The sequence below is a fragment of the Arachis ipaensis genome, chromosome B6 (genome assembly GCF_059453495.1).
Source record: "Arachis ipaensis isolate K30076 ecotype BB chromosome B6, ASM5945349v1, whole genome shotgun sequence".
In the NCBI taxonomy this organism is placed as follows: Eukaryota; Viridiplantae; Streptophyta; class Magnoliopsida; order Fabales; family Fabaceae; genus Arachis; species Arachis ipaensis.
Genome location: NC_142441.1, coordinates 66,911,084 through 66,936,194, shown reverse-complemented (window position 1 = coordinate 66,936,194; position 25,111 = coordinate 66,911,084). Strand labels below are relative to the sequence as shown.

At 45.4% G+C, this 25,111-nt stretch overlaps 39 non-coding genes and 41 pseudogenes across 39 annotated transcripts; all 80 read right to left on the bottom strand.

Moving 5' to 3' along the window:
• Positions 1 to 43: 43 nt before the first annotated feature.
• LOC148560639 (5S ribosomal RNA) lies at positions 44 to 162 on the bottom strand (annotated as a pseudogene).
• Positions 163 to 355: 193 nt separating this feature from the next.
• LOC148560638 (5S ribosomal RNA) lies at positions 356 to 474 on the bottom strand (annotated as a pseudogene).
• Positions 475 to 671: 197 nt separating this feature from the next.
• On the bottom strand, positions 672 to 790 carry LOC148560637 (5S ribosomal RNA). The gene has a single exon (XR_015890998.1). It is a non-coding gene; the product is annotated as a 5S ribosomal RNA (ribosomal RNA).
• Positions 791 to 999: 209 nt separating this feature from the next.
• LOC148560636 (5S ribosomal RNA) lies at positions 1,000 to 1,118 on the bottom strand (annotated as a pseudogene).
• Positions 1,119 to 1,311: 193 nt separating this feature from the next.
• LOC148560635 (5S ribosomal RNA) lies at positions 1,312 to 1,430 on the bottom strand (annotated as a pseudogene).
• Positions 1,431 to 1,625: 195 nt separating this feature from the next.
• On the bottom strand, positions 1,626 to 1,744 carry LOC148560634 (5S ribosomal RNA). The gene has a single exon (XR_015891632.1). It is a non-coding gene; the product is annotated as a 5S ribosomal RNA (ribosomal RNA).
• Positions 1,745 to 1,938: 194 nt separating this feature from the next.
• LOC148560633 (5S ribosomal RNA) lies at positions 1,939 to 2,057 on the bottom strand (annotated as a pseudogene).
• Positions 2,058 to 2,254: 197 nt separating this feature from the next.
• LOC148560632 (5S ribosomal RNA) lies at positions 2,255 to 2,373 on the bottom strand. Its single transcript, XR_015891379.1, has one exon. It is a non-coding gene; the product is annotated as a 5S ribosomal RNA (ribosomal RNA).
• Positions 2,374 to 2,563: 190 nt separating this feature from the next.
• LOC148560631 (5S ribosomal RNA) lies at positions 2,564 to 2,682 on the bottom strand (annotated as a pseudogene).
• A 188-nt stretch (positions 2,683 to 2,870) lies between these two features.
• Positions 2,871 to 2,989, bottom strand: LOC148560630 (5S ribosomal RNA). The gene has a single exon (XR_015890957.1). It is a non-coding gene; the product is annotated as a 5S ribosomal RNA (ribosomal RNA).
• A 191-nt stretch (positions 2,990 to 3,180) lies between these two features.
• On the bottom strand, positions 3,181 to 3,299 carry LOC148560629 (5S ribosomal RNA). The gene has a single exon (XR_015891735.1). It is a non-coding gene; the product is annotated as a 5S ribosomal RNA (ribosomal RNA).
• Positions 3,300 to 3,486: 187 nt separating this feature from the next.
• LOC148560628 (5S ribosomal RNA) lies at positions 3,487 to 3,605 on the bottom strand (annotated as a pseudogene).
• Positions 3,606 to 3,801: 196 nt separating this feature from the next.
• On the bottom strand, positions 3,802 to 3,920 carry LOC148560627 (5S ribosomal RNA; annotated as a pseudogene).
• Positions 3,921 to 4,107: 187 nt separating this feature from the next.
• LOC148560626 (5S ribosomal RNA) lies at positions 4,108 to 4,226 on the bottom strand (annotated as a pseudogene).
• Positions 4,227 to 4,449: 223 nt separating this feature from the next.
• LOC148560625 (5S ribosomal RNA) lies at positions 4,450 to 4,568 on the bottom strand (annotated as a pseudogene).
• Positions 4,569 to 4,754: 186 nt separating this feature from the next.
• On the bottom strand, positions 4,755 to 4,873 carry LOC148560624 (5S ribosomal RNA; annotated as a pseudogene).
• Positions 4,874 to 5,077: 204 nt separating this feature from the next.
• On the bottom strand, positions 5,078 to 5,196 carry LOC148560623 (5S ribosomal RNA; annotated as a pseudogene).
• Positions 5,197 to 5,391: 195 nt separating this feature from the next.
• Positions 5,392 to 5,510, bottom strand: LOC148560622 (5S ribosomal RNA; annotated as a pseudogene).
• Positions 5,511 to 5,702: 192 nt separating this feature from the next.
• Positions 5,703 to 5,821, bottom strand: LOC148560621 (5S ribosomal RNA; annotated as a pseudogene).
• A 195-nt stretch (positions 5,822 to 6,016) lies between these two features.
• Positions 6,017 to 6,135, bottom strand: LOC148560620 (5S ribosomal RNA; annotated as a pseudogene).
• A 184-nt stretch (positions 6,136 to 6,319) lies between these two features.
• Positions 6,320 to 6,438, bottom strand: LOC148560619 (5S ribosomal RNA). The gene has a single exon (XR_015890713.1). It is a non-coding gene; the product is annotated as a 5S ribosomal RNA (ribosomal RNA).
• A 194-nt stretch (positions 6,439 to 6,632) lies between these two features.
• On the bottom strand, positions 6,633 to 6,751 carry LOC148560618 (5S ribosomal RNA; annotated as a pseudogene).
• A 201-nt stretch (positions 6,752 to 6,952) lies between these two features.
• Positions 6,953 to 7,071, bottom strand: LOC148560617 (5S ribosomal RNA; annotated as a pseudogene).
• Positions 7,072 to 7,272: 201 nt separating this feature from the next.
• On the bottom strand, positions 7,273 to 7,391 carry LOC148560616 (5S ribosomal RNA; annotated as a pseudogene).
• Positions 7,392 to 7,592: 201 nt separating this feature from the next.
• Positions 7,593 to 7,711, bottom strand: LOC148560615 (5S ribosomal RNA; annotated as a pseudogene).
• Positions 7,712 to 7,899: 188 nt separating this feature from the next.
• LOC148560614 (5S ribosomal RNA) lies at positions 7,900 to 8,018 on the bottom strand. Its single transcript, XR_015891339.1, has one exon. It is a non-coding gene; the product is annotated as a 5S ribosomal RNA (ribosomal RNA).
• A 189-nt stretch (positions 8,019 to 8,207) lies between these two features.
• LOC148560613 (5S ribosomal RNA) lies at positions 8,208 to 8,326 on the bottom strand (annotated as a pseudogene).
• Positions 8,327 to 8,516: 190 nt separating this feature from the next.
• On the bottom strand, positions 8,517 to 8,635 carry LOC148560612 (5S ribosomal RNA). Its single transcript, XR_015891338.1, has one exon. It is a non-coding gene; the product is annotated as a 5S ribosomal RNA (ribosomal RNA).
• Positions 8,636 to 8,826: 191 nt separating this feature from the next.
• Positions 8,827 to 8,945, bottom strand: LOC148560611 (5S ribosomal RNA; annotated as a pseudogene).
• Positions 8,946 to 9,135: 190 nt separating this feature from the next.
• LOC148560610 (5S ribosomal RNA) lies at positions 9,136 to 9,254 on the bottom strand. Its single transcript, XR_015891337.1, has one exon. It is a non-coding gene; the product is annotated as a 5S ribosomal RNA (ribosomal RNA).
• A 183-nt stretch (positions 9,255 to 9,437) lies between these two features.
• LOC148560609 (5S ribosomal RNA) lies at positions 9,438 to 9,556 on the bottom strand (annotated as a pseudogene).
• Positions 9,557 to 9,741: 185 nt separating this feature from the next.
• Positions 9,742 to 9,860, bottom strand: LOC148560608 (5S ribosomal RNA). Its single transcript, XR_015891775.1, has one exon. It is a non-coding gene; the product is annotated as a 5S ribosomal RNA (ribosomal RNA).
• Positions 9,861 to 10,049: 189 nt separating this feature from the next.
• On the bottom strand, positions 10,050 to 10,168 carry LOC148560607 (5S ribosomal RNA). The gene has a single exon (XR_015891526.1). It is a non-coding gene; the product is annotated as a 5S ribosomal RNA (ribosomal RNA).
• A 193-nt stretch (positions 10,169 to 10,361) lies between these two features.
• LOC148560606 (5S ribosomal RNA) lies at positions 10,362 to 10,480 on the bottom strand. Its single transcript, XR_015891710.1, has one exon. It is a non-coding gene; the product is annotated as a 5S ribosomal RNA (ribosomal RNA).
• A 208-nt stretch (positions 10,481 to 10,688) lies between these two features.
• LOC148560605 (5S ribosomal RNA) lies at positions 10,689 to 10,807 on the bottom strand (annotated as a pseudogene).
• Positions 10,808 to 11,006: 199 nt separating this feature from the next.
• LOC148560604 (5S ribosomal RNA) lies at positions 11,007 to 11,125 on the bottom strand (annotated as a pseudogene).
• Positions 11,126 to 11,314: 189 nt separating this feature from the next.
• LOC148560603 (5S ribosomal RNA) lies at positions 11,315 to 11,433 on the bottom strand. Its single transcript, XR_015890712.1, has one exon. It is a non-coding gene; the product is annotated as a 5S ribosomal RNA (ribosomal RNA).
• A 191-nt stretch (positions 11,434 to 11,624) lies between these two features.
• Positions 11,625 to 11,743, bottom strand: LOC148560602 (5S ribosomal RNA; annotated as a pseudogene).
• A 206-nt stretch (positions 11,744 to 11,949) lies between these two features.
• Positions 11,950 to 12,068, bottom strand: LOC148560601 (5S ribosomal RNA; annotated as a pseudogene).
• A 192-nt stretch (positions 12,069 to 12,260) lies between these two features.
• LOC148560600 (5S ribosomal RNA) lies at positions 12,261 to 12,379 on the bottom strand. Its single transcript, XR_015891778.1, has one exon. It is a non-coding gene; the product is annotated as a 5S ribosomal RNA (ribosomal RNA).
• A 184-nt stretch (positions 12,380 to 12,563) lies between these two features.
• Positions 12,564 to 12,682, bottom strand: LOC148560599 (5S ribosomal RNA). The gene has a single exon (XR_015890649.1). It is a non-coding gene; the product is annotated as a 5S ribosomal RNA (ribosomal RNA).
• A 185-nt stretch (positions 12,683 to 12,867) lies between these two features.
• Positions 12,868 to 12,986, bottom strand: LOC148560598 (5S ribosomal RNA). Its single transcript, XR_015890648.1, has one exon. It is a non-coding gene; the product is annotated as a 5S ribosomal RNA (ribosomal RNA).
• A 193-nt stretch (positions 12,987 to 13,179) lies between these two features.
• On the bottom strand, positions 13,180 to 13,298 carry LOC148560597 (5S ribosomal RNA). Its single transcript, XR_015890274.1, has one exon. It is a non-coding gene; the product is annotated as a 5S ribosomal RNA (ribosomal RNA).
• A 212-nt stretch (positions 13,299 to 13,510) lies between these two features.
• Positions 13,511 to 13,629, bottom strand: LOC148560596 (5S ribosomal RNA; annotated as a pseudogene).
• A 193-nt stretch (positions 13,630 to 13,822) lies between these two features.
• LOC148560595 (5S ribosomal RNA) lies at positions 13,823 to 13,941 on the bottom strand (annotated as a pseudogene).
• A 222-nt stretch (positions 13,942 to 14,163) lies between these two features.
• On the bottom strand, positions 14,164 to 14,282 carry LOC148560594 (5S ribosomal RNA; annotated as a pseudogene).
• Positions 14,283 to 14,488: 206 nt separating this feature from the next.
• On the bottom strand, positions 14,489 to 14,607 carry LOC148560593 (5S ribosomal RNA). The gene has a single exon (XR_015891777.1). It is a non-coding gene; the product is annotated as a 5S ribosomal RNA (ribosomal RNA).
• Positions 14,608 to 14,791: 184 nt separating this feature from the next.
• LOC148560592 (5S ribosomal RNA) lies at positions 14,792 to 14,910 on the bottom strand. The gene has a single exon (XR_015891281.1). It is a non-coding gene; the product is annotated as a 5S ribosomal RNA (ribosomal RNA).
• Positions 14,911 to 15,094: 184 nt separating this feature from the next.
• LOC148560591 (5S ribosomal RNA) lies at positions 15,095 to 15,213 on the bottom strand. The gene has a single exon (XR_015890647.1). It is a non-coding gene; the product is annotated as a 5S ribosomal RNA (ribosomal RNA).
• A 222-nt stretch (positions 15,214 to 15,435) lies between these two features.
• LOC148560590 (5S ribosomal RNA) lies at positions 15,436 to 15,554 on the bottom strand. The gene has a single exon (XR_015890272.1). It is a non-coding gene; the product is annotated as a 5S ribosomal RNA (ribosomal RNA).
• A 232-nt stretch (positions 15,555 to 15,786) lies between these two features.
• Positions 15,787 to 15,905, bottom strand: LOC148560589 (5S ribosomal RNA). Its single transcript, XR_015891681.1, has one exon. It is a non-coding gene; the product is annotated as a 5S ribosomal RNA (ribosomal RNA).
• Positions 15,906 to 16,098: 193 nt separating this feature from the next.
• Positions 16,099 to 16,217, bottom strand: LOC148560588 (5S ribosomal RNA). The gene has a single exon (XR_015891709.1). It is a non-coding gene; the product is annotated as a 5S ribosomal RNA (ribosomal RNA).
• Positions 16,218 to 16,409: 192 nt separating this feature from the next.
• Positions 16,410 to 16,528, bottom strand: LOC148560587 (5S ribosomal RNA; annotated as a pseudogene).
• Positions 16,529 to 16,733: 205 nt separating this feature from the next.
• LOC148560586 (5S ribosomal RNA) lies at positions 16,734 to 16,852 on the bottom strand (annotated as a pseudogene).
• Positions 16,853 to 17,041: 189 nt separating this feature from the next.
• On the bottom strand, positions 17,042 to 17,160 carry LOC148560585 (5S ribosomal RNA). The gene has a single exon (XR_015890806.1). It is a non-coding gene; the product is annotated as a 5S ribosomal RNA (ribosomal RNA).
• Positions 17,161 to 17,351: 191 nt separating this feature from the next.
• On the bottom strand, positions 17,352 to 17,470 carry LOC148560584 (5S ribosomal RNA; annotated as a pseudogene).
• Positions 17,471 to 17,676: 206 nt separating this feature from the next.
• On the bottom strand, positions 17,677 to 17,795 carry LOC148560583 (5S ribosomal RNA; annotated as a pseudogene).
• A 195-nt stretch (positions 17,796 to 17,990) lies between these two features.
• LOC148560582 (5S ribosomal RNA) lies at positions 17,991 to 18,109 on the bottom strand (annotated as a pseudogene).
• Positions 18,110 to 18,291: 182 nt separating this feature from the next.
• LOC148560581 (5S ribosomal RNA) lies at positions 18,292 to 18,410 on the bottom strand. Its single transcript, XR_015890646.1, has one exon. It is a non-coding gene; the product is annotated as a 5S ribosomal RNA (ribosomal RNA).
• Positions 18,411 to 18,593: 183 nt separating this feature from the next.
• LOC148560580 (5S ribosomal RNA) lies at positions 18,594 to 18,712 on the bottom strand. Its single transcript, XR_015890711.1, has one exon. It is a non-coding gene; the product is annotated as a 5S ribosomal RNA (ribosomal RNA).
• Positions 18,713 to 18,909: 197 nt separating this feature from the next.
• On the bottom strand, positions 18,910 to 19,028 carry LOC148560579 (5S ribosomal RNA; annotated as a pseudogene).
• Positions 19,029 to 19,242: 214 nt separating this feature from the next.
• On the bottom strand, positions 19,243 to 19,361 carry LOC148560578 (5S ribosomal RNA; annotated as a pseudogene).
• Positions 19,362 to 19,555: 194 nt separating this feature from the next.
• Positions 19,556 to 19,674, bottom strand: LOC148560577 (5S ribosomal RNA). Its single transcript, XR_015890710.1, has one exon. It is a non-coding gene; the product is annotated as a 5S ribosomal RNA (ribosomal RNA).
• Positions 19,675 to 19,858: 184 nt separating this feature from the next.
• On the bottom strand, positions 19,859 to 19,977 carry LOC148560576 (5S ribosomal RNA). The gene has a single exon (XR_015890645.1). It is a non-coding gene; the product is annotated as a 5S ribosomal RNA (ribosomal RNA).
• A 223-nt stretch (positions 19,978 to 20,200) lies between these two features.
• Positions 20,201 to 20,319, bottom strand: LOC148560575 (5S ribosomal RNA). The gene has a single exon (XR_015890271.1). It is a non-coding gene; the product is annotated as a 5S ribosomal RNA (ribosomal RNA).
• A 233-nt stretch (positions 20,320 to 20,552) lies between these two features.
• On the bottom strand, positions 20,553 to 20,671 carry LOC148560574 (5S ribosomal RNA; annotated as a pseudogene).
• Positions 20,672 to 20,861: 190 nt separating this feature from the next.
• On the bottom strand, positions 20,862 to 20,980 carry LOC148560573 (5S ribosomal RNA). Its single transcript, XR_015891707.1, has one exon. It is a non-coding gene; the product is annotated as a 5S ribosomal RNA (ribosomal RNA).
• Positions 20,981 to 21,160: 180 nt separating this feature from the next.
• LOC148560572 (5S ribosomal RNA) lies at positions 21,161 to 21,279 on the bottom strand. Its single transcript, XR_015890644.1, has one exon. It is a non-coding gene; the product is annotated as a 5S ribosomal RNA (ribosomal RNA).
• Positions 21,280 to 21,463: 184 nt separating this feature from the next.
• LOC148560571 (5S ribosomal RNA) lies at positions 21,464 to 21,582 on the bottom strand. The gene has a single exon (XR_015890709.1). It is a non-coding gene; the product is annotated as a 5S ribosomal RNA (ribosomal RNA).
• A 186-nt stretch (positions 21,583 to 21,768) lies between these two features.
• Positions 21,769 to 21,887, bottom strand: LOC148560570 (5S ribosomal RNA). Its single transcript, XR_015890707.1, has one exon. It is a non-coding gene; the product is annotated as a 5S ribosomal RNA (ribosomal RNA).
• Positions 21,888 to 22,072: 185 nt separating this feature from the next.
• On the bottom strand, positions 22,073 to 22,191 carry LOC148560569 (5S ribosomal RNA). The gene has a single exon (XR_015890706.1). It is a non-coding gene; the product is annotated as a 5S ribosomal RNA (ribosomal RNA).
• A 194-nt stretch (positions 22,192 to 22,385) lies between these two features.
• Positions 22,386 to 22,504, bottom strand: LOC148560568 (5S ribosomal RNA; annotated as a pseudogene).
• Positions 22,505 to 22,710: 206 nt separating this feature from the next.
• On the bottom strand, positions 22,711 to 22,829 carry LOC148560567 (5S ribosomal RNA; annotated as a pseudogene).
• Positions 22,830 to 23,020: 191 nt separating this feature from the next.
• On the bottom strand, positions 23,021 to 23,139 carry LOC148560566 (5S ribosomal RNA). The gene has a single exon (XR_015891528.1). It is a non-coding gene; the product is annotated as a 5S ribosomal RNA (ribosomal RNA).
• Positions 23,140 to 23,321: 182 nt separating this feature from the next.
• On the bottom strand, positions 23,322 to 23,440 carry LOC148560565 (5S ribosomal RNA). Its single transcript, XR_015890643.1, has one exon. It is a non-coding gene; the product is annotated as a 5S ribosomal RNA (ribosomal RNA).
• Positions 23,441 to 23,625: 185 nt separating this feature from the next.
• LOC148560564 (5S ribosomal RNA) lies at positions 23,626 to 23,744 on the bottom strand. The gene has a single exon (XR_015890642.1). It is a non-coding gene; the product is annotated as a 5S ribosomal RNA (ribosomal RNA).
• A 205-nt stretch (positions 23,745 to 23,949) lies between these two features.
• LOC148560563 (5S ribosomal RNA) lies at positions 23,950 to 24,068 on the bottom strand. The gene has a single exon (XR_015890270.1). It is a non-coding gene; the product is annotated as a 5S ribosomal RNA (ribosomal RNA).
• Positions 24,069 to 24,289: 221 nt separating this feature from the next.
• LOC148560562 (5S ribosomal RNA) lies at positions 24,290 to 24,408 on the bottom strand (annotated as a pseudogene).
• Positions 24,409 to 24,599: 191 nt separating this feature from the next.
• Positions 24,600 to 24,718, bottom strand: LOC148560561 (5S ribosomal RNA). Its single transcript, XR_015891706.1, has one exon. It is a non-coding gene; the product is annotated as a 5S ribosomal RNA (ribosomal RNA).
• A 212-nt stretch (positions 24,719 to 24,930) lies between these two features.
• On the bottom strand, positions 24,931 to 25,049 carry LOC148560560 (5S ribosomal RNA; annotated as a pseudogene).
• Positions 25,050 to 25,111: the final 62 nt, after the last annotated feature.

Sequence of the window (25,111 nt, the reverse complement as noted above, 5' to 3'; positions counted from 1 at the left end):
TAAAAAAAAAAAAAAAAAAAAAAAAAAAAAAAAAAAAAAAAAAGAGGTGTAAAACGAGGACTTCCCAAGAGGTCACCCATCCTAGTACTACTCTCGCCCTAGCACGCTTAACTGCGTAGTTCTGACGGGATCCGGTGCATTAGTACTGGTATGATCGCCCCTATTAAAATATGCGCACATAATTATCATATGCATCTCTCGCGACGTAGGGTAAGTCGAGCTGCGAATTCCTGCGGGGCCCGTGCGAGCTTACCTAAAATTAGGTCATTGAGACTCGCTTTAGCTAAACTATGCAAGATAGCGCCGTTTAAAGAACGAGGGTAAGCACGACGTAAAAAAAAAAAAAAAAAACAAAGAGGTGTAAAACGAGGACTTCCCAAGAGGTCACCCATCCTAGTACTACTCTCGCCCTAGCACGCTTAACTGCGTAGTTCTGATGGGATCCGGTGCATTAGTGCTGGTATGATCGCCCCTATTAAAATATGCGCACATAATTATCATATGCATGTCTCGCGACGTAGGGAAAGTCGAGCTGCGAATCCCTGAGGGGCCCGTGCGAGCTTGCCGAAAATCAGGTAATTGAGGCTCGCTTTAGCTAAACTATTCAAGATAGCGTCGTTTAAAGAACGAGGGTAAGCACGATGTATAAAAAAAAAAGAAAAGAAAAGAAAGAGGTGCAACACGAGGACTTCCCAGGAGGTCACCCATCCTAGTACTACTCTCGCCCAAGCACGCTTAAGTGCGGAGTTCTGATGGGATCCGGTACATTAGTGCTGGTATGATCGCATCTATTAAAGTATGCGCACATAATTATCATAAGCATGTCTCGCGACGTAGGGTAAGTCGAGCTGCGAATCCCTGCGGGGCCCGTGCGAGCTTGCCTAAAATCAGGTCATTGAGACTCGCTTTAGCTAAACTATTCAAGATAGCGCCGTTTAAAGAACGAGGGTAAGCACGACGTAAAAAAAAAAAAAAAAAAAAAAAAAAAAAAAAAAAAAAGAGGTGTAAAACGAGGACTTCCCAAGAGGTCACCCATCCTAGTACTACTCTCGCCCTAGCACGCTTAACTGCGTAGTTCTGACGGGATCCGGTGCATTAGTGCTGGTATGATCGCCCCTATTAAAATATGCGCACATAATTATCATATGCATGTCTCGCGACGTAGGGTAAGTCGAGCTGCGAATTCCTGCGGGGCCCGTGCGAGCTTACCTAAAATTAGGTCATTGAGACTCGCTTTAGCTAAACTATGCAAGATAGCGCCGTTTAAAGAACGAGGGTAAGCACGACGTAAAAAAAAAAAAAAAAAACAAAGAGGTGTAAAACGAGGACTTCCCAAGAGGTCACCCATCCTAGTACTACTCTCGCCCTAGCACGCTTAACTGCGTAGTTCTGATGGGATCCGGTGCATTAGTGCTGGTATGATCGCCCCTATTAAAATATGCGCACATAATTATCATATGCATGTCTCGCGACGTAGGGAAAGTCGAGCTGCGAATCCCTGCGGGTCCCGTGCGAGCTTGCCGAAAATCAGGTAATTGAGGCTCGCTTTAGCTAAACTATTCAAGATAGCGTCGTTTAAAGAACGAGGGTAAGCACGACGTATAAAAAAAAGAAAAGAAAAGAAAGAGGTGCAACACGAGGACTTCCCAGGAGGTCACCCATCCTAGTACTACTCTCGCCCAAGCACGCTTAAGTGCGGAGTTCTGATGGGATCCGGTACATTAGTGCTGGTATGATCGCTTCTATTAAAGTATGCGCACATAATTATCATAAGCATGTCTCGCGACGTAGGGTAAGTCGAGCTGCGAATCCCTGCGGGGCCCGTGCGAGCTTGCCTAAAATCAGGTCATTGAGACTCGCTTTAGCTAAACTATTCAAGATAGCGCCGTTTAAAGAACGAGGGTAAGCACGACGTAAAAAAAAAATAAAAAAAAAAAAGAGGTGTAAAACGAGGACTTCCCAAGAGGTCACCCATCCTAGTACTACTCTCGCCCTAGCACACTTAACTGCGTAGTTCTGATGGGATCCGGTGCATTAGTGCTGGTATGATCGCCCCTATTAAAATATGCGCACATAATTATCATATGCATGTCTCGCGACGTAGGGAAAGTCGAGCTGCGAATCCCTGCGGGGCCCGTGCGAGCTTGCCGAAAATCAGGTAATTGAGGCTCGCTTTAGCTAAACTATTCAAGATAGCGTCGTTTAAAGAACGAGGGTAAGCACGACGTATAAAAAAAAAAGAAAAGAAAAGAAAGAGGTGCAACACAAGGACTTCCCAGGAGGTCACCCATCCTAGTACTACTCTCGCCCAAGCACGCTTAAGTGCGGAGTTCTGATGGGATCCGGTACATTAGTGCTGGTATGATCGCATCTATTAAAGTATGCGCACATAATTATCATAAGCATGTCTCGCGACGTAGGGTAAGTCGAGCTGCGAATCCCTGCGGGGCCCGTGCGAGCTTGCCTAAAATCAGGTCATTGAGACTCGCTTTAGCTAAACTATTCAAGATAGCGCCGTTTAAAGAACGAGGGTAAGCACGACGTAAAAAAAAAAAAAAAAAAAGAGGTGTAAAACGATGACTTCCCAGGAGGTCACCCATCCTCGTACTACTCTCGCCCTAGCACGCTTAACTGCGTAGTTCTGATGGGATCCGGTGCATTAGTGCTGGTATGATCGCCCCTATTAAAATATGCGCACATAATTATCATATGCATGTCTCGCGACGTAGGGAAAGTCGAGCTGCGAATCCCTGCAGGGCCCGTGCGAGCTTGCCTAAAACCAGGTCATTGAGACTCGCTTTAGCTAAACTATGCAAGATAGCGCCGTTTATAGAACGAGGGTAAGCACGACGTTAAAAAAAAAAAAAAAAAAGGTGCAACACGAGGACTTCCCACGAGGTCACCCATCCTAATACTACTCTCGCCCAAGCACGCTTAACTGCGGAGTTCTGATGGGATCCGGTGCAATAGTTCTGGTATGATCGCACCTATTAAAATATGCGCACATAATTATCATATGCATGTCTCGCGACGTAGGGTAAGTCGAGCTGCGAATCCCTGCGGGGCCCGTGCGAGCTTGCCTAAAATCAGGTCATTGAGACTCGCTTTAGCTAAACTATTCAAGATAGCGTCGTTTAAAGAACGAGGGTAAGCACGACGTGAAAAAAAAAAAAAAAAAAAGAGGTGCAACACGAGGACTTCCCAGGAGGTCACCCATTCTAGTACTACTCTCGCCCAAGCACGCTTAACTGCGGAGTTATGATGGGATCCGGTGCATTAGTTCTGGTATGATCGCACCTATTAAAATATGCGCACATAATTATCATATGCATGTCTCGCGACGTAGGGTAAGTCGAGCTGCGAATCCCTGCGGGGCCCGTGCGAGCTTGCCTAAAATCAGGTCATTGAGACTCGCTTTAGCTAAACTATTCAAGATAGCGCCGTTTAAAGAACGAGGGTAAGCACGACGTAAAAAAAAAAAAAAAAGAAGAATAAAACGAGGACTTCCCAAGAGGTCACCCATCCTAGTACTACTCTCGCCCTAGCACGCTTAACTGCGTAGTTCTGATGGGATCCGGTGCATTAGTGCTGGTATGATCGCCCCTATTAAAATATGCGCACATAATTATCATATGCATGTCTCGCGACGTAGGGTAAGTCGAGCTGCGAATCCCTGCGGGGCCCGTGCGAGCTTGTTGAAAATCAGGTAATTGAGGCTCGCTTTAGCTAAACTATTCAAGATAGCGTCGTTTAAAGAACGAGGGTAAGCACGACGTATAAAAAAAAAGAAAAGAAAAGAAAGAGGTGCAACATGAGGACTTCCCAGGAGGTCACCCATCCTAGTACTACTCTCGCCCAAGCACGCTTAAGTGCGGAGTTCTGATGGGATCCGGTACATTAGTGCTGGTATGATCGCATCTATTAAAGTATGCGCACATAATTATCATAAGCATGTCTCGCGACGTAGGGTAAGTCGAGCTGCGAATCCCTGCGGGGCCCGTGCGAGCTTGCCTAAAATCAGGTCATTGAGACTCGCTTTAGCTAAACTATTCAAGATAGCGCCGTTTAAAGAACGAGGGTAAGCACGACGTAAAAAAAAAAAAAAAAGAGGTGTAAAACGAGGACTTCCCAGGAGGTCACCCATCCTCGTACTACTCTCGCCCTAGCACGCTTAACTGCGTAGTTCTGATGGGATCCGGTGCATTAGTGCTGGTATGATCGCCCCTATTAAAATATGCGCACATAATTATCATATGCATGTCTCGCGACGTAGGGTAAGTCGAGCTGCGAATCCCTGCGGGGCCCGTGCGAGCTTGCCTAAAATCAGGTCATTGAGACTCGCTTTAGCTAAACTATTCAAGATAGCGCCGTTTAAAGAACGAGGGTAAGCACGACGTAAAAAAAAAAAAAAAAAAAAAAAAAAAAAAAAAAAAAAAAAAAAAAAAAAAAGAGGTGTAAAACGAGGACTTCCCAGGAGGTCACCCATCCTCGTACTACTCTTGCCCTAGCACGCTTAACTGCGTAGTTCTGATGGGATCCGGTGCATTAGTGCTGGTATGATCGCCCCTATTAAAATATGCGCACATAATTATCATATGCATGTCTCGCGACGTAGGGAAAGTCGAGCTGCGAATCCCTGCGGGGCCCGTGTGAGCTTGCCTAAAATCAGGTCATTGAGACTCGCTTTAGCTAAACTATTCAAGATAGCGTCGTTTAAAGAACGAGGGTAAGCACGACGTGAAAAAAAAAAAAAAGAGGTGCAACACGAGGACTTCCCAAGAGGTCACCCATTCTAGTACTACTCTCGCCCAAGCACGCTTAACTGCGAAGTTATGATGGGATCCGATGCATTAGTCCTGGTATGATCGCACCTATTAAAATATGCGCACATAATTATCATATGCATGTCTCGCGACGTAGGGTAAGTCGAGCTGCGAATCCCTGCGGGTCCCGTGCGAGCTTGCCTAAAATCAGGTCATTGAGACTCGCTTTAGCTAAACTATTCAAGATAGCGCAGTTTAAAGAACGAGCGTAAGCACGACGTCAAAAAAAAAAAAAAAAAAAAAAAAAAAAAAAAGAGGAATAAAACGAGGACTTCCCAAGAGGTCACCCATCCTAGTACTACTCTCGCCCTAGCACGCTTAACTGCGTAGTTCTGATGGGATCCGGTGCATTAGTGCTGGTATGATCGCCCCTATTAAAATATGCGCACATAATTATCATATGCATGTCTCGTGACGTAGGGTAAGTCGAGCTGCGAATCCCTGCGGGGCCCGTGCGAGCTTGCCGAAAATCAGGTAATTGAGGCTCGCTTTAGCTAAACTATTCAAGATAGCGTCGTTTAAAGAACGAGGGTAAGCACGACGTATAAAAAAAAGAAAAGAAAAGAAAGAGGTGCAACACGAGGACTTCCCAGGAGGTCACCAATCCTAGTACTACTCTCGCCCAAGCACGCTTAAGTGCGGAGTTCTGATGGGATCCGGTACATTAGTGCTGGTATGATCGCATCTATTAAAGTATGCGCACATAATTATCATAAGCATGTCTCGCGACGTAGGGTAAGTCGAGCTGCGAATCCCTGCGGGGCCCGTGCGAGCTTGCCTAAAATCAGGTCATTGAGACTCGCTTTAGCTAAACTATTCAAGATAGCGCCGTTTAAAGAACGAGGGTAAGCACGACGTATTAAAAAAAAAAAAAAAAAAGAGGTGTAAAACGAGGACTTCTCAGGAGGTCACCCATCCTCGTACTACTCTCGCCCTAGCACGCTTAATTGCGTAGTTCTGATGGGATTCGGTGCATTAGTGCTGGTGGGATCGCCCCTATTAAAATATGCGCACATAATTATCATATGCATGTCTCGCGACGTAGGGTAAGTCGAGCTGCGAATTCCTGCGGGGCCCGTGCGAGCTTACCTAAAATCAGGTCATTGAGACTCGCTTTAGCTAAACTATGCAAGATAGCGCCGTTTAAAGAACGAGGGTAAGCACGACGTAAAAAAAAAAAAAAAACAAAAAAAGAGGTGTAAAACGAGGACTTCCCAAGAGGTCACCCATCCTAGTACTACTCTCGCCCTACCACGCTTAACTGCGTAGTTCTGATGGGATCCGGTGCATTAGTGCTGGTATGATCGCCCCTATTAAAATATGCGCACATAATTATCATATGCATGTCTCGCGACGTAGGGAAAGTCGAGCTGCGAATCCCTGCGGCGCCCGTGCGAGCTTGCCTAAAACCAGGTCATTGAGACTCGCTTTAGCTAAACTATGCAAGATAGTGCCGTTTGTAGAACGAGGCTAAGCACGACGTTAAAAAAAAAAAAAAGGTGCAACACGAGGACTTCCCACGAGGTCACCCATCCTAATACTACTCTCGCCCAAGCACGCTTAACTGCGGAGTTCTGATGGGATCCGGTGCATTAGTTCTGGTATGATCGCACCTATTAAAATATGCGCACATAATTATCATATGCATGTCTCGCGACGTAGGGTAAGTCGAGCTGCGAATCCCTGCGGGGCCCGTGCGAGCTTGCCTAAAATCAGGTCATTGAGACTCGCTTTAGCTAAACTATTCAAGATAGCGTCGTTTAAAGAACGAGGGTAAGCACGACGTGAAAAAAAAAAAAAAAAAAAAGAGAGGTGCAATACGAGGACTTCCTAGGAGGTCACCCATTCTAGTACTACTCTCGCCCAAGCACGCTTAACTGCGGAGTTATGATGGGATCCGGTGCATTAGTTCTGGTATGATCGCACCTATTAAAATATGCGCACATAATTATCATATGCATGTCTCGCGACGTAGGGAAAGTCGAGCTGCGAATCCCTGCGGGGCCCGTGCGAGCTTGCCTAAAATCAGGTCATTGAGACTCGCTTTAGCTAAACTATTCAAGATAGCGTCGTTTAAAGAACGAGGGTAAGCACGACGTAAAAAAAAAAAAAAAAAAAAAAAAAAAAAAGAGGTGTAAAACGAGGACTACCCAGGAGGTCACCCATCGTAGTACTACTCTCGCCCAAGCATGCTTAATTGCGGAGTTCTGATGGGATCCGTTGCATTAGTGTTGGTATGATCGCACCTATTTAAATATGCGCACATAATTATCATATGCATGTCTCGCGACGTAGGGTAAGTCGAGCTGCGAATCCCTTCGGGGTCCGTGGGAGCTTGCCTAAAATCAGGTCATTGAGACTCGCTTTAGCTAAACTATGCAAGATAGCGCCGTTTAAAGAACGAGTGTAAGCACGACGTAAAAAGAAAAAAGAAAAAAAAAAGAAAAAAGAGGTACAACACGAGGACTTCCCAGGAGGTCACCTATCCTAGTACTACTCTCATCCAAGCACGCTTAACTGCGGAGTTCTTATGGGATCCGGTGCATTAGTGCTGGTATGATCGCACCTATTAAAACATGCGCACATAATTATCATATGCATGTCTCGCGACGTAGGGTAAGTCGAGCTGCGAATCCCGGCGGGGCCCGTGCGAGCTTGCCTAAAATCAGGTCATTGAGACTCGCTTTAGCTAAACTATTCAAGATAGCGCCGTTTAAAGAACGAGGGTAAGCACGACGTAAAAAAAAAAAAAAAAAAAAAAAAAAAAGAGAGGTGTAAAACGAGGACTTCCCAGGAGGTCACCCATCCTCGTACTACTCTCGCCCTAGCACGCTTAACTGCGTAGTTCTGATGGGATTCGATGCATTAGTGCTGGTATGATCGCCCCTATTAAAATATGCGCACATAATTATCATATGCATGTCTCGCGACGTAGGGTAAGTCGGGATGCGAATTCCTGCGGGGCCCGTGCGAGCTTACCTAAAATCAGGTCATTGAGACTCGCTTTAGCTAAACTATGCAAGATAGCGCCGTTTAAAGAACGAGGGTAAGCACGACGTTAAAAAAAAAAAAAAAAAAGGAGCAACACGAGGACTTCCCACGAGGTCACCCATCCTAATACTACTCTCGCCCAAGCACGCTTAACTGCGGAGTTCTGATGGGATCCGGTGCATTAGTTCTGGTATGATCGCACCTATTAAAATATGCGCACATAATTATCATATGCATGTCTCGCGACGTAGGGTAAGTCGAGCTGCGAATCCCTGCGGGGCCCGTGCGAGCTTGCCTAAAATCAGGTCATTGAGACTCGCTTTAGCTAAACTATGCAAGATAGCGCCGTTTAAAGAACGAGGGTAAGCACGACGTAAAAAAAAAAAAAAAAAAGAGGAATAAAACGAGGTCTTCCCAAGAGGTCACCCATCCTAGTACTACTCTCGCCCTAGCACGCTTAACTGCGTAGTTCTGATGGGATCCGGTGCATTAGTGCTGGTATGATCGCCCCTATTAAAATATGCGCACATAATTATCATATGCATGTCTCGCGACGTAGGGAAAGTCGAGCTGCGAATCCCTGCGGGGCCCGTGCGAGCTTGCCTAAAACCAGGTCATTGAGACTCGCTTTAGCTAAACTATGCAAGATAGCGCCGTTTATAGAACGAGGGTAAGCACGACGTTAAAAAAAAAAAAAAAAAAAAGGAGCAACACGAGGACTTCCCACGAGGTCACCCATCCTAATACTACTCTCGCCCAAGCACGCTTAACTGCGGAGTTCTGATGGGATCCGGTGCATTAGTTCTGGTATGATCGCACCTATTAAAATATGCGCACATAATTATCATATGCATGTCTCGCGACGTAGGGTAAGTCGAGCTGCGAATCCCTGCGGGGCCCGTGCGAGCTTGCCTAAAATCAGGTCATTGAGACTCGCTTTAGCTAAACTATTCAAGATAGCGCCGTTTAAAGAACGAGGGTAAGCACGACGTAAAAAAAAAAAAAAAAAAAAGAGGAATAAAACGAGGTCTTCCCAAGAGGTCACCCATCCTAGTACTACTCTCGCCCTAGCACGCTTAACTGCGTAGTTCTGATGGGATCCGGTGCATTAGTACTGGTATGATCGCCCCTATTAAAATATGCGCACATAATTATCATATGCATGTCTCGCGACTTAGGGAAAGTCGAGCTGCGAATCCCTGCGGGGCCCGTGCGAGCTTGCCTAAAACCAGCTCATTGAGACTCGCTTTAGCTAAACTATGCAAGATAGCGCCGTTTATAGAACGAGGGTAAGCACGACGTTAAAAAAAAAAAAAAAAAAAAGGAGCAACACGAGGACTTCCCACGAGGTCACCCATCCTAATACTACTCTCGCCCAAGCACGCTTAACTGCGGAGTTCTGATGGGATCCGGTGCATTAGTTCTGGTATGATCGCACCTATTAAAATATGCGCACATAATTATCATATGCATGTCTCGCGACGTAGGGTAAGTCGAGCTGCGAATCCCTGCGGGGCCCGTGCGAGCTTGCCTAAAATCAGGTCATTGAGACTCGCTTTAGCTAAACTATTCAAGATAGCGCCGTTTAAAGAACGAGGGTAAGCACGACGTAAAAAAAAAAAAAAGGTGCAACACGAGGACTTCCAAGGAGGTCACCCATCCTAATACTACTCTCGCCCAAGCACGCTTAACTGCGGAGTTCTGATGGGATCCGGTGCATTAGTTCTGGTACGATCGCACCTATTAAAATATGCGCACATAATTATCATATGCATGTCTCGCGACGTAGGGTAAGTCGAGCTGCGAATCCCTGCGGGGCCCGTGCGAGCTTGCCTAAAATCAGGTCATTGAGACTCGCTTTAGCTAAACTATTCAAGATAGCGCCGTTTAAAGAACGAGGGTAAGCACGACGTAAAAAAAAAAAAAAAAGGTGCAACACGAGGACTTCCCAGGAGGTCACCCATCCTAATACTACTCTCGCCCAAGCACGCTTAACTGCAGAGTTCTGATGGGATCCGGTGCATTATTTCTGGTATGATCGCACCTATTAAAATATGCGCACATAATTATCATATGCATGTCTCGCGACGTAGGGTAAGTCGAGCTGCGAATCCCTGCGGGGCCCGTGCGAGCTTGCCTAAAATCAGGTCATTGAGACTCGCTTTAGCAAAACTATTCAAGATAGCGTCGTTTAAAGAACGAGGGTAAGCACGACGTAAAAAAAAAAAAAAAAAAGAGGTGCAACACGAGGACTTCCCAAGAGGTCACCCATTCTAGTACTACTCTCGCCCAAGCACGCTTAACTGCGGAGTTCTGATGGGATTCGGTGCATTAGTTCTGGTATGATCGCACCTATTAAAATATGCGCACATAATTATCATATGCATGTCTCGCGACGTAAGGAAAGTCGAGCTGCGAATCCCTGCGGGGCCCGTGCGAGCTTGCCTAAAATCAGGTCATTGAGACTCGCTTTAGCTAAACTATTCAAGATAGCGTCGTTTAAAGAACGAGGGTAAGCACGACGTAAAAAAAAAAAAAAAAAAAAAAGAGGTGCAACACGAGGACTTCCCAGGAGGTCACCCATTCTAGTACTACTCTCGCCCAAGCACGCTTAACTGCGGAGTTCTGATGGGATGCGGTGCATTAGTTCTGGTATGATCGCACCTATTAAAATATGCGCACATAATTATCATATGCATGTCTCGCGACGTAGGGTAAGTCGAGCTGCGAATCCCTGCGGGGCCCGTGGGAGCTTGCCTAAAATCAGGTCAATGAGACTCGCTTTAGCTAAACTATTCAAGATAACGCCGTTTAAAGAACGAGTGTAAGCACGACGTAAAAAAAAAAAAAAAAAAAAAAAAAAAAAAAAAAAAAGAGGTACAACACGAGGACTACCCAAGAGGTCACCTATCCTAGTACTACTCTCACCCAAGCACGCTTAACTGCGGAGTTCTGATGGGATCCGGTGCATTAGTGCTGGTATGATCGCACCTATTAAAACATGCGCACATAATTATCATATGCATGTCTCGCGACGTAGGGTAAGTCGAGCTGCGAATCCCTGCGGGGCCCGTGGGAGCTTGCCTAAAATCAGGTCATTGAGACTCGCTTTAGCTAAACTATTCAAGATAACGCCGTTTAAAGAACGAGTGTATGCACGACGTAAAAAAAAAATAAAAAATAAAAAATAAAGAGGTACAACACGAGGACTTCCCAAGAGGTCACCTATCCTAGTACTACTCTCACCCAAGCACGCTTAACTGCGGAGTTCTGATGGGATACGGTGCATTAGTGCTGGTATGATCGCACCTATTAAAACATGCGCACATAATTATCATATGCATGTCTCGCGACGTAGGGAAAGTCAAGCTGCGAATCCCTGCGGGGCCCGTGCGAGCTTGCCTAAAACCAGGTCATTGAGACTCACTTTAGCTAAACTATGCAAGATAGCGCCGTTTATAGAACGAGGGTAAGCACGACGTTAAAAAAAAAAAAAAAAAAAGGTGCAACACGAGGACTTCCCACGAGGTCACCCATCCTAATACTACTCTCGCCCAAGCACGCTTAACTGCGGAGTTCTGATGGGATCCGGTGCATTAGTTCTGGTATGATCGCACCTATTAAAATATGCGCACATAATTATCATATGCATGTCTCGCGACGTAGGGTAAGTCGAGCTGCGAATCCCTGCGGGGCCCGTGCGAGCTTGCCTAAAATCAGGTCATTGAGACTCGCTTTAGCTAAACTATTCAAGATAGCGCCGTTTAAAGAACGAGGGAAAGCACGACGTAAAAAAAAAAAAAAAAAAAAGAGAAGCAACACGAGGACTTCGCAGGAGGTCACCCATTCTAGTACTACTCTCGCCCAAGCACGCTTAACTGCAGAGTTCTGATGGGATCCGGTGCATTAGTTCTGGTATGATTGCACCTATTAAAATATGCGCACATAATTATCATATGCATGTCTCGCGACGTAGGGTAAGTCGAGCTGCGAATCCCTGCGGGGCCCGTGCGAGCTTGCCTAAAATCAGGTCATTGAGACTCGCTTTAGCTAAACTATTCAAGATAGCGCCGTTTAAAGAACGAGGGTAAGCACGACGTAAAAAAAAAAAAAAAAAAAAAAAAAAAAAAAAAAAGAGGAATAAAACGAGGACTTCCCAAGAGGTCACCCATCCTAGTACTACTCTCGCCCTAGCACGCTTCACTGCGTAGTTCTGATGGGATCCGGTGCATTAGTGATGGTATGATTGCCCCTATTAAAATATGCGCACATAATTATCATATGCATGTCTCGCGACGTAGGGAAAGTCAAGCTGCGAATCCCTGCGGGGCCCGTGCGATCTTGCCTAAAACCAGGTCATTGAGACTCACTTTAGCTAAACTATGCAAGATAGCGCCGTTTATAGAACGAGGGTAAGCACGACGTTAAAAAAAAAAAAAAAAAAAAAAGGTGCAACACGAGGACTTCCCACGAGGTCACCCATCCTAATACTACTCTCGCCCAAGCATGCTTAACGGCGGAGTTCTGATGGGATCCGGTGCATTAGTTCTGGTATGATCGCACCTATTAAAATATGCGCACATAATTATCATATGCATGTCTCGCGACGTAGGGTAAGTCGAGCTGCGAATCCCTGCGGGGCCCGTGCGAGCTTGCCTAAAATCAGGTCATTGAGACTCGCTTTAGCTAAACTATTCAAGATAGCGTCGTTTAAAGAACGAGGGTAAGCACGACGTAAAAAAAAAAAAAAAGGTGCAACACGAGGACTTCCCAGGAGGTCACCCATCCTAATACTACTCTCGCCCAAGCACGCTTAACTGCGGAGTTCTGATGGGATCCGGTGCATTAGTTCTGGTATGATCGCACCTATTAAAATATGCGCACATAATTATCATATGCATGTCTCGCGACGTAGGGTAAGTCGAGCTGCGAATCCCTGCGGGGCCCGTGCGAGCTTGCCTAAAATCAGGTCATTGAGACTCGCTTTAGCTAAACTATTCAAGATAGCATCGTTTAAAGAACGAGGGTAAGCACGACGTAAAAAAAAAAAAAAAAGGTGCAACACGAGGACTTCCCAGGAGGTCACCCATCCTAATACTACTCTCGCCCAAGCACGCTTAACTGCGGAGTTCTGATGGGATCCGGTGCATTAGTTCTGGTATGATCGCACCTATTAAAATATGCGCACATAATTATCATATGCATGTCTCGCGACGTAGGGTAAGTCGAGCTGCGAATCCCTGCGGGGCCCGTGCGAGCTTGCCTAAAATCAGGTCATTGAGACTCGCTTTAGCTAAACTATTCAAGATAGCGTCGTTTAAAGAACGAGGGTAAGCACGACGTAAAAAAAAAAAAAAAAAAAAAAGAGGTGCAACACGAGGACTTCCCAGGAGGTCACCCATTCTAGTACTACTCTCGCCCAAGCACGCTTAACTGCGGAGTTCTGATGGGATCCGGTGCATTAGTTCTGGTATGATCGCACCTATTAAAATATGCGCACATAATTATCATATGCATGTCTCGCGACGTAGGGTAAGTCGAGCTGCGAATCCCTGCGGGGCCCGTGCGAGCTTGCCTAAAATCAGGTCATTGAGACTCGCTTTAGCTAAACTATTCAAGATAACGCCGTTTAAAGAACGAGGGTAAGCACGACGTAAAAAAAAAAAAAAAAAAAAAAAAAGAAAAAAAAAAAAAAAGAGGTACAACACGAGGACTTCCCAAGAGGTCACCTATCCTAGTACTACTCTCACCCAAGCACGCTTTACTGCGGAGATCTGATGGGATCCGGTGCATTAGTGCTGGTATGATCGCACCTATTAAAACATGCGCACATAATTATCATATGCATGTCTCGCGACGTAAGGTAAGTCTAGCTGCGAATCCCTGCGGGGCCCGTGCGAGCTTGCCTAAAATCAGGTCATTGAGACTCGCTTTAGCTAAACTATTCAAGATAGCGTCGTTTAAAGAACGAGGGTAAGCATGACGTAAAAAAAAAAAAAAAAAAAAAAGAGAAGCAACACGAGGACTTCGCAGGAGGTCACCCATTCTAGTACTACTCTCGCCCAAGCACGCTTAACTGCAGAGTTCTGATGGGATCCGGTGCATTAGTTCTGGTATGATCGCACCTATTAAAATATGCGCACATAATTATCATATGCATGTCTCGCGACGTAGGGTAAGTCGAGCTGCGAATCCCTGCGGGGCCCGTGCGAGCTTGCCTAAAATCAGGTCATTGAGACTCGCTTTAGCTAAACTATTCAAGATAGCGCCGTTTAAAGAACGAGGGTAAGCACGACGTAAAAAAAAAAAAAAAAAAAAAAAAAAAAAAAAAAAAAAAAAAAAAAAAAAAGAGGAATAAAACGAGGACTTCCCAAGAGGTCACCCATCCTAGTACTACTCTCGCCCTAGCACGCTTCACTGCGTAGTTCTGATGGGATCCGGTGCATTAGTGATGGTATGATTGCCCCAATTAAAATATGCGCACATAATTATCATATGCATGTCTCGCGACGTAGGGAAAGTCAAGCTGCGAATCCCTGCGGGGCCCGTGCGATGTTGCCTAAAACCAGGTCATTGAGACTCACTTTAGCTAAACTATGCAAGATAGCGCCGTTTATAGAACGAGGGTAAGCACGACGTTAAAAAAAAAAAAAAAAAAAAAAAAAAAAAAAAAAAAGGTGCAACACGAGGACTTCCCACGAGGTCACCCATCCTAATACTACTCTCGCCCAAGCATGCTTAACGGCGGAGTTCTGATGGGATCCGGTGCATTAGTTCTGGTATGATCGCACCTATTAAAATATGCGCACATAATTATCATATGCATGTCTCGCGACGTAGGGTAAGTCGAGCTGCGAATCCCTGCGGGGCCCGTGCGAGCTTGCCTAAAATCAGGTCATTGAGACTCGCTTTAGCTAAACTATTCAAGATAGCGTCGTTTAAAGAACGAGGGTAAGCACGACGTAAAAAAAAAAAAAAAGGTGCAACACGAGGACTTCCCAGGAGGTCACCCATCCTAATACTACTCTCGCCCAAGCACGGTTAACTGCGGAGTTCTGATGGGATCCGGTGCATTAGTTCTGGTATGATCGCACCTATTAAAATATGCGCACATAATTATCATATGCATGTCTCGCGACGTAGGGTAAGTCGAGCTGCGAATCCCTGCGGGGCCCGTGCGAGCTTGCCTAAAATCAGGTCATTGAGACTCGCTTTAGCTAAACTATTCAAGATAGCGTCGTTTAAAGAACGAGGGTAAGCACGACGTAAAAAAAAAAAAAAAGGTGCAACACGAGGACTTCCCAGGAGGTCACCCATCCTAATACTACTCTCGCCCAAGCACGCTTAACTGCGGAGTTCTGATGGGATCCGGTGCATTAGTTCTGGTATGATCGCACCTATTAAAATATGCGCACATAATTATCATATGCATGTCTCGCGACGTAGGGTAAGTCGAGCTGCGAATCCCTGCGGGGCCCGTGCGAGCTTGCCTAAAATCAGGTCATTGAGACTCGCTTTAGCTAAACTATTCAAGATAGCGTCATTTAAAGAACGAGGGTAAGCACGACGTAAAAAAAAAAAAAAAAAAAAAAAAAAAAAAAAAAAAAAAAAAAAAAAAAAAGAGGTGCAACACGAGGACTTCCCAGGAGGTCACCCATTCTAGTACTACTCTCGCCCAAGCACGCTTAACTGCGGAGTTCTGATGGGATCCGGTGCATTAGTTCTGGTATGATCGCACCTTTTTAAATATGCGCACATAATTATCATATGCATGTCTCGCGACGTAGGGTAAGTCGAGCTGCGAATCCCTGCGGGGCCCGTGCGAGCTTGCCTAAAATCAGGTCATTGAGACTCGCTTTAGCTAAACTATTCAAGATAACGCCGTTTAAAGAATGAGGGTAAGCACGACGTAAAAAAAAAAAAAAAAAAAAAAAAAAAAAAAAAAAAAAAAAAAAAAAAAAAAAAAAAAAAAGAGGTACAACACGAGGACTTCCCAAGAGGTCACCTATCCTAGTACTACTCTCACCCAAGCACGCTTAACTGCGGAGATCTGATGGGATCCGGTGCATTAGTGCTGGTATGATCGCACCTATTAAAACATGCGCACATAATTATCATATGCATGTCTCGCGACGTAAGGTAAGTCGAGCTGCGAATCCCTGCGGGGCCCGTGCGAGCTTGCCTAAAATCAGGTCATTGAGACTCGCTTTAGCTAAACTATTCAAGATAGCGTCGTTTAAAGAACGAGGGTAAGCACGACGTAAAAAAAAAAAAAAAAAAAAAAGAGGTGCAACACGAGGACTTCCCAGGAGGTCACCCATTCTAGTACTACTCTCGCCCAAGCACGCTTAACTGCGGAGTTCTGATGGGATGCGGTGCATTAGTTCTGGTATGATCGCACCTATTAAAATATGCGCACATAATTATCATATGCATGTCTCGCGACGTAGGGTAAGTCGAGCTGCGAATCCCTGCGGGCCCGTGGGAGCTTGCCTAAAATCAGGTCAATGAGACTCGCTTTAGCTAAACTATTCAAGATAACGCCGTTTAAAGAACGAGTGTAAGCACGACGTAAAAAAAAAAAAAAAAAAAAAAGAGGTACAACACGAGGACTACCCAAGAGGTCACCTATCCTAGTACTACTCTCACCCAAGCACGCTTAACTGCGGAGTTCTGATGGGATCCGGTGCATTAGTGCTGGTATGATCGCACCTATTAAAACATGCGCACATAATTATCATATGCATGTCTCGCGACGTAGGGTAAGTCGAGCTGCGAATCCCTGCGGGGCCCGTGGGAGCTTGCCTAAAATCAGGTCATTGAGACTCGCTTTAGCTAAACTATTCAAGATAACGCCGTTTAAAGAACGAGTGTATGCACGACGTAAAAAAAAATAAAAAATAAAAAATAAAAAATAAAGAGGTACAACACGAGGACTTCCCAAGAGGTCACCTATCCTAGTACTACTCTCACCCAAGCACGCTTAACTGCGGAGTTCTGATGGGATACGGTGCATTAGTGCTGGTATGATCGCACCTATTAAAACATGCGCACATAATTATCATATGCATGTCTCGCGACGTAGGGAAAGTCAAGCTGCGAATCCCTGCGGGGCCCGTGCGAGCTTGCCTAAAACCAGGTCATTGAGACTCACTTTAGCTAAACTATGCAAGATAGCGCCGTTTATAGAACGAGGGTAAGCACGACGTTAAAAAAAAAAAAAAAAAAAGGTGCAACACGGGGACTTCCCACGAGGTCACCCATCCTAATACTACTCTCGCCCAAGCACGCTTAACTGCGGAGTTCTGATGGGATCCGGTGCATTAGTTCTGGTATGATCGCACCTATTAAAATATGCGCACATAATTATCATATGCATGTCTCGCGACGTAGGGTAAGTCGAGCTGCGAATCCCTGCGGGGCCCGTGCGAGCTTGCCTAAAATCAGGTCATTGAGACTCGCTTTAGCTAAACTATTCAAGATAGCGCCGTTTAAAGAACGAGGGTAAGCACGACGTAAAAAAAAAAAAAAAAAAAAGAGAAGCAACACGAGGACTTCGCAGGAGGTCACCCATTCTAGTACTACTCTCGCCCAAGCACGCTTAACTGCAGAGTTCTGATGGGATCCGGTGCATTAGTTCTGGTCTGATCGCACCTATTAAAATATGCGCACATAATTATCATATGCATGTCTCGCGACGTAGGGTAAGTCGAGCTGCGAATCCCTGCGGGGCCCGTGCGAGCTTGCCTAAAATCAGGTCATTGAGACTCGCTTTAGCTAAACTATTCAAGATAGCGCCGTTTAAAGAACGAGGGTAAGCACGACGTAAAAAAAAAAAAAAAAAAAAAAAAAAAAAAAAAAAGAGGAATAAAACGAGGACTTCCCAAGAGGTCACCCATCCTAGTACTACTCTCGCCCTAGCACGCTTCACTGCGTAGTTCTGATGGGATCCGGTGCATTAGTGATGGTATGATTGCCCCTATTAAAATATGCGCACATAATTATCATATGCATGTCTCGCGACGTAGGGAAAGTCAAGCTGCGAATCCCTGCGGGGCCCGTGCGATCTTGCCTAAAACCAGGTCATTGAGACTCACTTTAGCTAAACTATGCAAGATAGCGCCGTTTATAGAACGAGGGTAAGCACGACGTTAAAAAAAAAAAAAAAAAAAAAAAAAGGTGCAACACGAGGACTTCCCACGAGGTCACCTATCCTAATACTACTCTCGCCCAAGCATGCTTAACGGCGGAGTTCTGATGGGATCCGGTGCATTAGTTCTGGTATGATCGCACCTATTAAAATATGCGCACATAATTATCATATGCATGTCTCGCGACGTAGGGTAAGTCGAGCTGCGAATCCCTGCGGGGCCCGTGCGAGCTTGCCTAAAATCAGGTCATTGAGACTCGCTTTAGCTAAACTATTCAAGATAGCGTCGTTTAAAGAACGAGGGTAAGCACGACGTAAAAAAAAAAAAAGGTGCAACACGAGGACTTCCCAGGAGGTCACCCATCCTAATACTACTCTCGCCCAAGCACGCTTAACTGCGGAGTTCTGATGGGATCCGGTGCATTAGTTCTGGTATGATCGCACCTATTAAAATATGCGCACATAATTATCATATGCATGTCTCGCGACGTAGGGTAAGTCGAGCTGCGAATCCCTGCGGGGCCCGTGCGAGCTTGCCTAAAATCAGGTCATTGAGACTCGCTTTAGCTAAACTATTCAAGATAGCGTCGTTTAAAGAACGAGGGTAAGCACGACGTAAAAAAAAAAAAAAGGTGCAACACGAGGACTTCCCACGAGGTCACCCATCCTAATACTACTCTCGCCCAAGCACGCTTAACTGCGGAGTTCTGATGGGATCCGGTGCATTAGTTCTGGTATGATCGCACCTATTAAAATATGCGCACATAATTATCATATGCATGTCTCGCGACGTAGGGTAAGTCGAGCTGCGAATCCCTGCGGGGCCCGTGCGAGCTTGCCTAAAATCAGGTCATTGAGACTCGCTTTAGCTAAACTATTCAAGATAGCGCCGTTTAAAGAACGAGGGTAAGCACGACGTAAAAAAAAAAAAAAAAAAAAAAAAAAGAGAAGCAACACGAGGACTTCGCAGGAGGTCACCCATTCTAGTACTACTCTCGCCCAAGCACGCTTAACTGCAGAGTTCTGATGGGATCCGGTGCATTAGTTCTGGTATGATCGCACCTATTAAAATATGCGCACATAATTATCAAATGCATGTCTCGCGACGTAGGGTAAGTCGAGCTGCGAATCCCTGCGGGGCCCGTGCGAGCTTGCCTAAAATCAGGTCATTGAGACTCGCTTTAGCTAAACTATTCAAGATAGCGCCGTTTAAAGAACGAGGGTAAGCACGACGTAAAAAAAAAAAAAATAAAAAAAAAAAAATAAAAAAAAAAAAAAGAGGAATAAAACGAGGACTTCCCAAGAGGTCACCCATCCTAGTACTACTCTCGCCCTAGCACGCTTCACTGCGTAGTTCTGATGGGATCCGGTGCATTAGTGATGGTATGATTGCCCCTATTAAAATATGCGCACATAATTATCATATGCATGTCTCGCGACGTAGGAAAAGTCAAGCTGCGAATCCCTGCGGGGCCCGTGCGATCTTGCCTAAAACCAGGTCATTGAGACTCACTTTAGCTAAACTATGCAAGATAGCGCCGTTTATAGAACGAGGGTAAGCACGACGTTAAAAAAAAAAAAAAAAAAAAAAAAGGTGCAACACGAGGACTTCCCACGAGGTCACCCATCCTAATACTACTCTCGCCCAAGCACGCTTAACTGCGGAGTTCTGATGGGATCCGGTGCATTAGTTCTGGTATGATCGCACCTATTAAAATATGCGCACATAATTATCATATGCATGTCTCGCGACGTAGGGTAAGTCGAGCTGCGAATCCCTGCGGGGCCCGTGCGAGCTTGCCTAAAATCAGGTCATTGAGACTCGCTTTAGCTAAACTATTCAAGATAGCGTCGTTTAAAGAACGAGGGTAAGCACGACGTAAAAAAAAAAAAAAAGGTGCAACACGAGGACTTCCCAGGAGGTCACCCATCCTAATACTACTCTCGCCCAAGCACGCTTAACTGCGGAGTTCTGATGGGATCCGGTGCATTAGTTCTGGTATGATCGCACCTATTAAAATATGCGCACATAATTATCATATGCATGTCTCGCGACGTAGGGTAAGTCGAGCTGCGAATCCCTGCGGGGCCCGTGCGAGCTTGCCTAAAATCAGGTCATTGAGACTCGCTTTAGCTAAACTATTCAAGATAGCGTCGTTTAAAGAACGAGGGTAAGCACGACGTAAAAAAAAAAAAAAAAAAAAAAAAAAAAAAAAAAAAAAAAAAAAAAAAAAAAGAGGTGCAACACGAGGACTTCCCAGGAGGTCACCCATTCTAGTACTACTCTCGCCCAAGCACGCTTAACTGCGGAGTTCTGATGGGATCCGGTGCATTAGTTCTGGTATGATCGCACCTATTAAAATATGCGCACATAATTATCATATGCATGTCTCGCGACGTAGGGTAAGTCGAGCTGCGAATCCCTGCGGGGCCCGTGCGAGCTTGCCTAAAATCAGGTCATTGAGACTCGCTTTAGCTAAACTATTCAAGATAACGCCGTTTAAAGAACGAGGGTAAGCACGACGTAAAAAAAAAAAAAAAAAAAAAAAAAAAAAAAAAAAAAAAAAAAAAAAAAAAAAAAAAAAAAAGAGGTACAACACGAGGACTTCCCAAGAGGTCACCTATCCTAGTACTACTCTCACCCAAGCACGCTTAACTGCGGAGTTCTAATGGGATTCGGTGCATTAGTTCTGGTATGATCGCACCTATTAAAATATGCGCACATAATTATCATATGCATGTCTCGCGACGTAAGGTAAGTCGAGCTGCGAATCCCTGCGGGGCCCGTGCGAGCTTGCCTAAAATCAGGTCATTGAGACTCGCTTTAGCTAAACTATTCAAGATAGCGTCGTTTAAAGAACGAGGGTAAGCACGGCGTAAAAAAAAAAAAAAAAAAAGAGGTGCAACACGAGGACTTCCCAGGAGGTCACCCATTCTAGTACTACTCTCGCCCAAGCACGCTTAACTGCGGAGTTCTGATGGGATGCGGTGCATTAGTTCTGGTATGATCGCACCTATTAAAATATGCGCACATAATTATCATATGCATGTCTCGCGACGTAGGGTAAGTCGAGCTGCGAATCCCTGCGGGGCCCGTGGGAGCTTGCCTAAAATCAGGTCAATGAGACTCGCTTTAGCTAAACTATTCAAGATAACGCCGTTTAAAGAACGAGTGTAAGCACGACGTAAAAAAAAAAAGGTGCAACACGAGGACTTCCCAGGAGGTCACCCATCCTAATACTACTCTCGCCCAAGCACGCTTAACTGCGGAGTTCTGATGGGATCCGGTGCATTAGTTCTGGTATGATCGCACCTATTAAAATATGCGCACATAATTATCATATGCATGTCTCGCGACGTAGGGTAAGTCAAGCTGCGAATCCCTGCGGGGCCCGTGCGAGCTTGCCTAAAATCAGGTCATTGAGACTCGCTTTAGCTAAACTATTCAAGATAGCGTCGTTTAAAGAACGAGGGTAAGCACGACGTAAAAAAAAAAAAAAAGGTGCAACACGAGGACTTCCCACGAGGTCACCCATCCTAATACTACTCTCGCCCAAGCACGCTTAACTGCGGAGTTCTGATGGGATCCGGTGCATTAGTTCTGGTATGATCGCACCTATTAAAATATGCGCACATAATTATCATATGCATGTCTCGCGACGTAGGGTAAGTCGAGCTGCGAATCCCTGCGGGGCCCGTGCGAGCTTGCCTAAAATCAGGTCATTGAGACTCGCTTTAGCTAAACTATTCAAGATAGCGTCGTTTAAAGAACGAGGGTAAGCACGACGTAAAAAAAAAAAAAAAAAGGTGCAACACGAGGACTTCCCACGAGGTCACCCATCCTAATACTACTCTCGCCCAAGCACGCTTAACTGCGGAGTTCTGATGGGATCCGGTGCATTAGTTCTGGTATGATCGCACCTATTAAAATATGCGCACATAATTATCATATGCATGTCTCGCGACGTAGGGTAAGTCGAGCTGCGAATCCCTGCGGGGCCCGTGCGAGCTTGCCTAAAATCAGGTCATTGAGACTCGCTTTAGCTAAACTATTCAAGATAGCGTCGTTTAAAGAACGAGGGTAAGCACGACGTAAAAAAAAAAAAAAAAGGTGCAACACGAGGACTTCCCACGAGGTCACCCATCCTAATACTACTCTCGCCCAAGCACGCTTAACTGCGGAGTTCTGATGGGATCCGGTGCATTAGTTCTGGTATGATCGCACCTATTAAAATATGCGCACATAATTATCATATGCATGTCTCGCGACGTAGGGTAAGTCGAGCTGCGAATCCCTGCGGGGCCCGTGCGAGCTTGCCTAAAATCAGGTCATTGAGACTCGCTTTAGCTAAACTATTCAAGATAGCGCCGTTTAAAGAACGAGGGTAAGCACGACGTAAAAAAAAAAAAAAAAAAAAAAAGAGAAGCAACACGAGGACTTCGCAGGAGGTCACCCATTCTAGTACTACTCTCGCCCAAGCACGCTTAACTGCAGAGTTCTGATGGGATCCGGTGCATTAGTTCTGGTATGATCGCACCTATTAAAATATGCGCACATAATTATCAAATGCATGTCTCGCGACGTAGGGTAAGTCGAGCTGCGAATCCCTGCGGGGCCCGTGCGAGCTTGCCTAAAATCAGGTCATTGAGACTCGCTTTAGCTAAACTATTCAAGATAGCGCCGTTTAAAGAACGAGGGTAAGCACGACGTAAAAAAAAAAAAAAAAAAAAAAAAAAAAAAAAAAAGAGGAATAAAACGAGGACTTCCCAAGAGGTCACCCATCCTAGTACTACTCTCGCCCTAGCACGCTTCACTGCGTAGTTCTGATGGGATCCGGTGCATTAGTGATGGTATGATTGCCCCTATTAAAATATGCGCACATAATTATCATATGCATGTCTCGCGACGTAGGAAAAGTCAAGCTGCGAATCCCTGCGGGGCCCGTGCGATCTTGCCTAAAACCAGGTCATTGAGACTCACTTTAGCTAAACTATGCAAGATAGCGCCGTTTATAGAACGAGGGTAAGCACGACGTTAAAAAAAAAAAAAAAAAAAAAGGTGCAACACGAGGACTTCCCACGAGGTCACCCATCCTAATACTACTCTCGCCCAAGCATGCTTAACGGCGGAGTTCTGATGGGATCCGGTGCATTAGTACTGGTATGATCGCACCTATTAAAATATGCGCACATAATTATCATATGCATGTCTCGCGACGTAGGGTAAGTCGAGCTGCGAATCCCTGCGGGGCCCGTGCGAGCTTGCCTAAAATCAGGTCATTGAGACTCGCTTTAGCTAAACTATTCAAGATAGCGTCTTTTAAAGAACGAGGGTAAGCACGACGTAAAAAAAAAAAAAGGTGCAACACGAGGACTTCCCAGGAGGTCACCCATCCTAATACTACTCTCGCCCAAGCACGCTTAACTGCGGAGTTCTGATGGGATCCGGTGCATTAGTTCTGGTATGATCGCACCTATTAAAATATGCGCACATAATTATCATATGCATGTCTCGCGACGTAGGGTAAGTCGAGCTGCGAATCCCTGCGGGGCCCGTGCGAGCTTGCCTAAAATCAGGTCATTGAGACTCGCTTTAGCTAAACTATTCAAGATAGCGTCGTTTAAAGAACGAGGGTAAGCACGACGTAAAAAAAAAAAAAAAAGGTGCAACACGAGGACTTCCCAGGAGGTCACCCATCCTAATACTACTCTCGCCCAAGCACGCTTAACTGCGGAGTTCTGATGGGATCCGGTGCATTAGTTCTGGTATGATCGCACCTATTAAAATATGCGCACATAATTATCATATGCATGTCTCGCGACGTAGGGTAAGTCGAGCTGCGAATCCCTGCGGGGCCCGTGCGAGCTTGCCTAAAATCAGGTCATTGAGACTCGCTTTAGCTAAACTATTCAAGATAGCGTCGTTTAAAGAACGAGGGTAAGCACGACGTAAAAAAAAAAAAAAAAAAAAAAAAAAAAAAAAAAGAGGTGCAACACGAGGACTTCCCAGGAGGTCACCCATTCTAGTACTACTCTCGCCCAAGCACGCTTAACTGCGGAGTTCTGATGGGATCCGGTGCATTAGTTCTGGTATGATCGCACCTATTAAAATATGCGCACATAATTATCTTATGCATGTCTCGCGACGTAGGGTAAGTCGAGCTGCGAATCCCTGCGGGGCCCGTGCGAGCTTGCCTAAAATCAGGTCATTGAGACTCGCTTTAGCTAAACTATTCAAGATAACGCCGTTTAAAGAACGAGGGTAAGCACGACGTAAAAAAAAAAAAAAAAAAAAAAAAAAAAAAAAAAAAAAAAAAAAAAAAAAGAGGTACAACACGAGGACTTCCCAAGAGGTCACCTATCCTAGTACTACTCTCACCCAAGCACGCTTAACTGCGGAGTTCTAATGGGATTCGGTGCATTAGTTCTGGTATGATCGCACCTATTAAAATATGCGCACATAATTATCATATGCATGTCTCGCGACGTAAGGTAAGTCGAGCTGCGAATCCCTGCGGGGCCCGTGCGAGCTTGCCTAAAATCAGGTCATTGAGACTCGCTTTAGCTAAACTATTCAAGATAGCGTCGTTTAAAGAACGAGGGTAAGCACGACGTAAAAAAAAAAAAAAAAAAAAGAGGTGCAACACGAGGACTTCCCAGGAGGTCACCCATTCTAGTACTACTCTCGCCCAAGCACGCTTAACTGCGGAGTTCTGATGGGATGCGGTGCATTAGTTCTGGTATGATCGCACCTATTAAAATATGCGCACATAATTATCATATGCATGTCTCGCGACGTAGGGTAAGTCGAGCTGCGAATCCCTGCGGGGCCCGTGGGAGCTTGCCTAAAATCAGGTCAATGAGACTCGCTTTAGCTAAACTATTCAAGATAACGCCGTTTAAAGAACGAGTGTAAGCACGACGTAAAAAAAAAAAAAAAAAAAAAAAAAAAAAAAAAAAAAAAAAGAGGTACAACACGAGGACTACCCAAGAGGTCACCTATCCTAGTACTACTCTCACCCAAGCACGCTTAACTGCGGAGTTCTGATGGGATCCAGTGCATTAGTGCTGGTATGATCGCACCTATTAAAACATGCGCACATAATTATCATATGCATGTCTCGCGACGTAGGGTATGTCGAGCTGC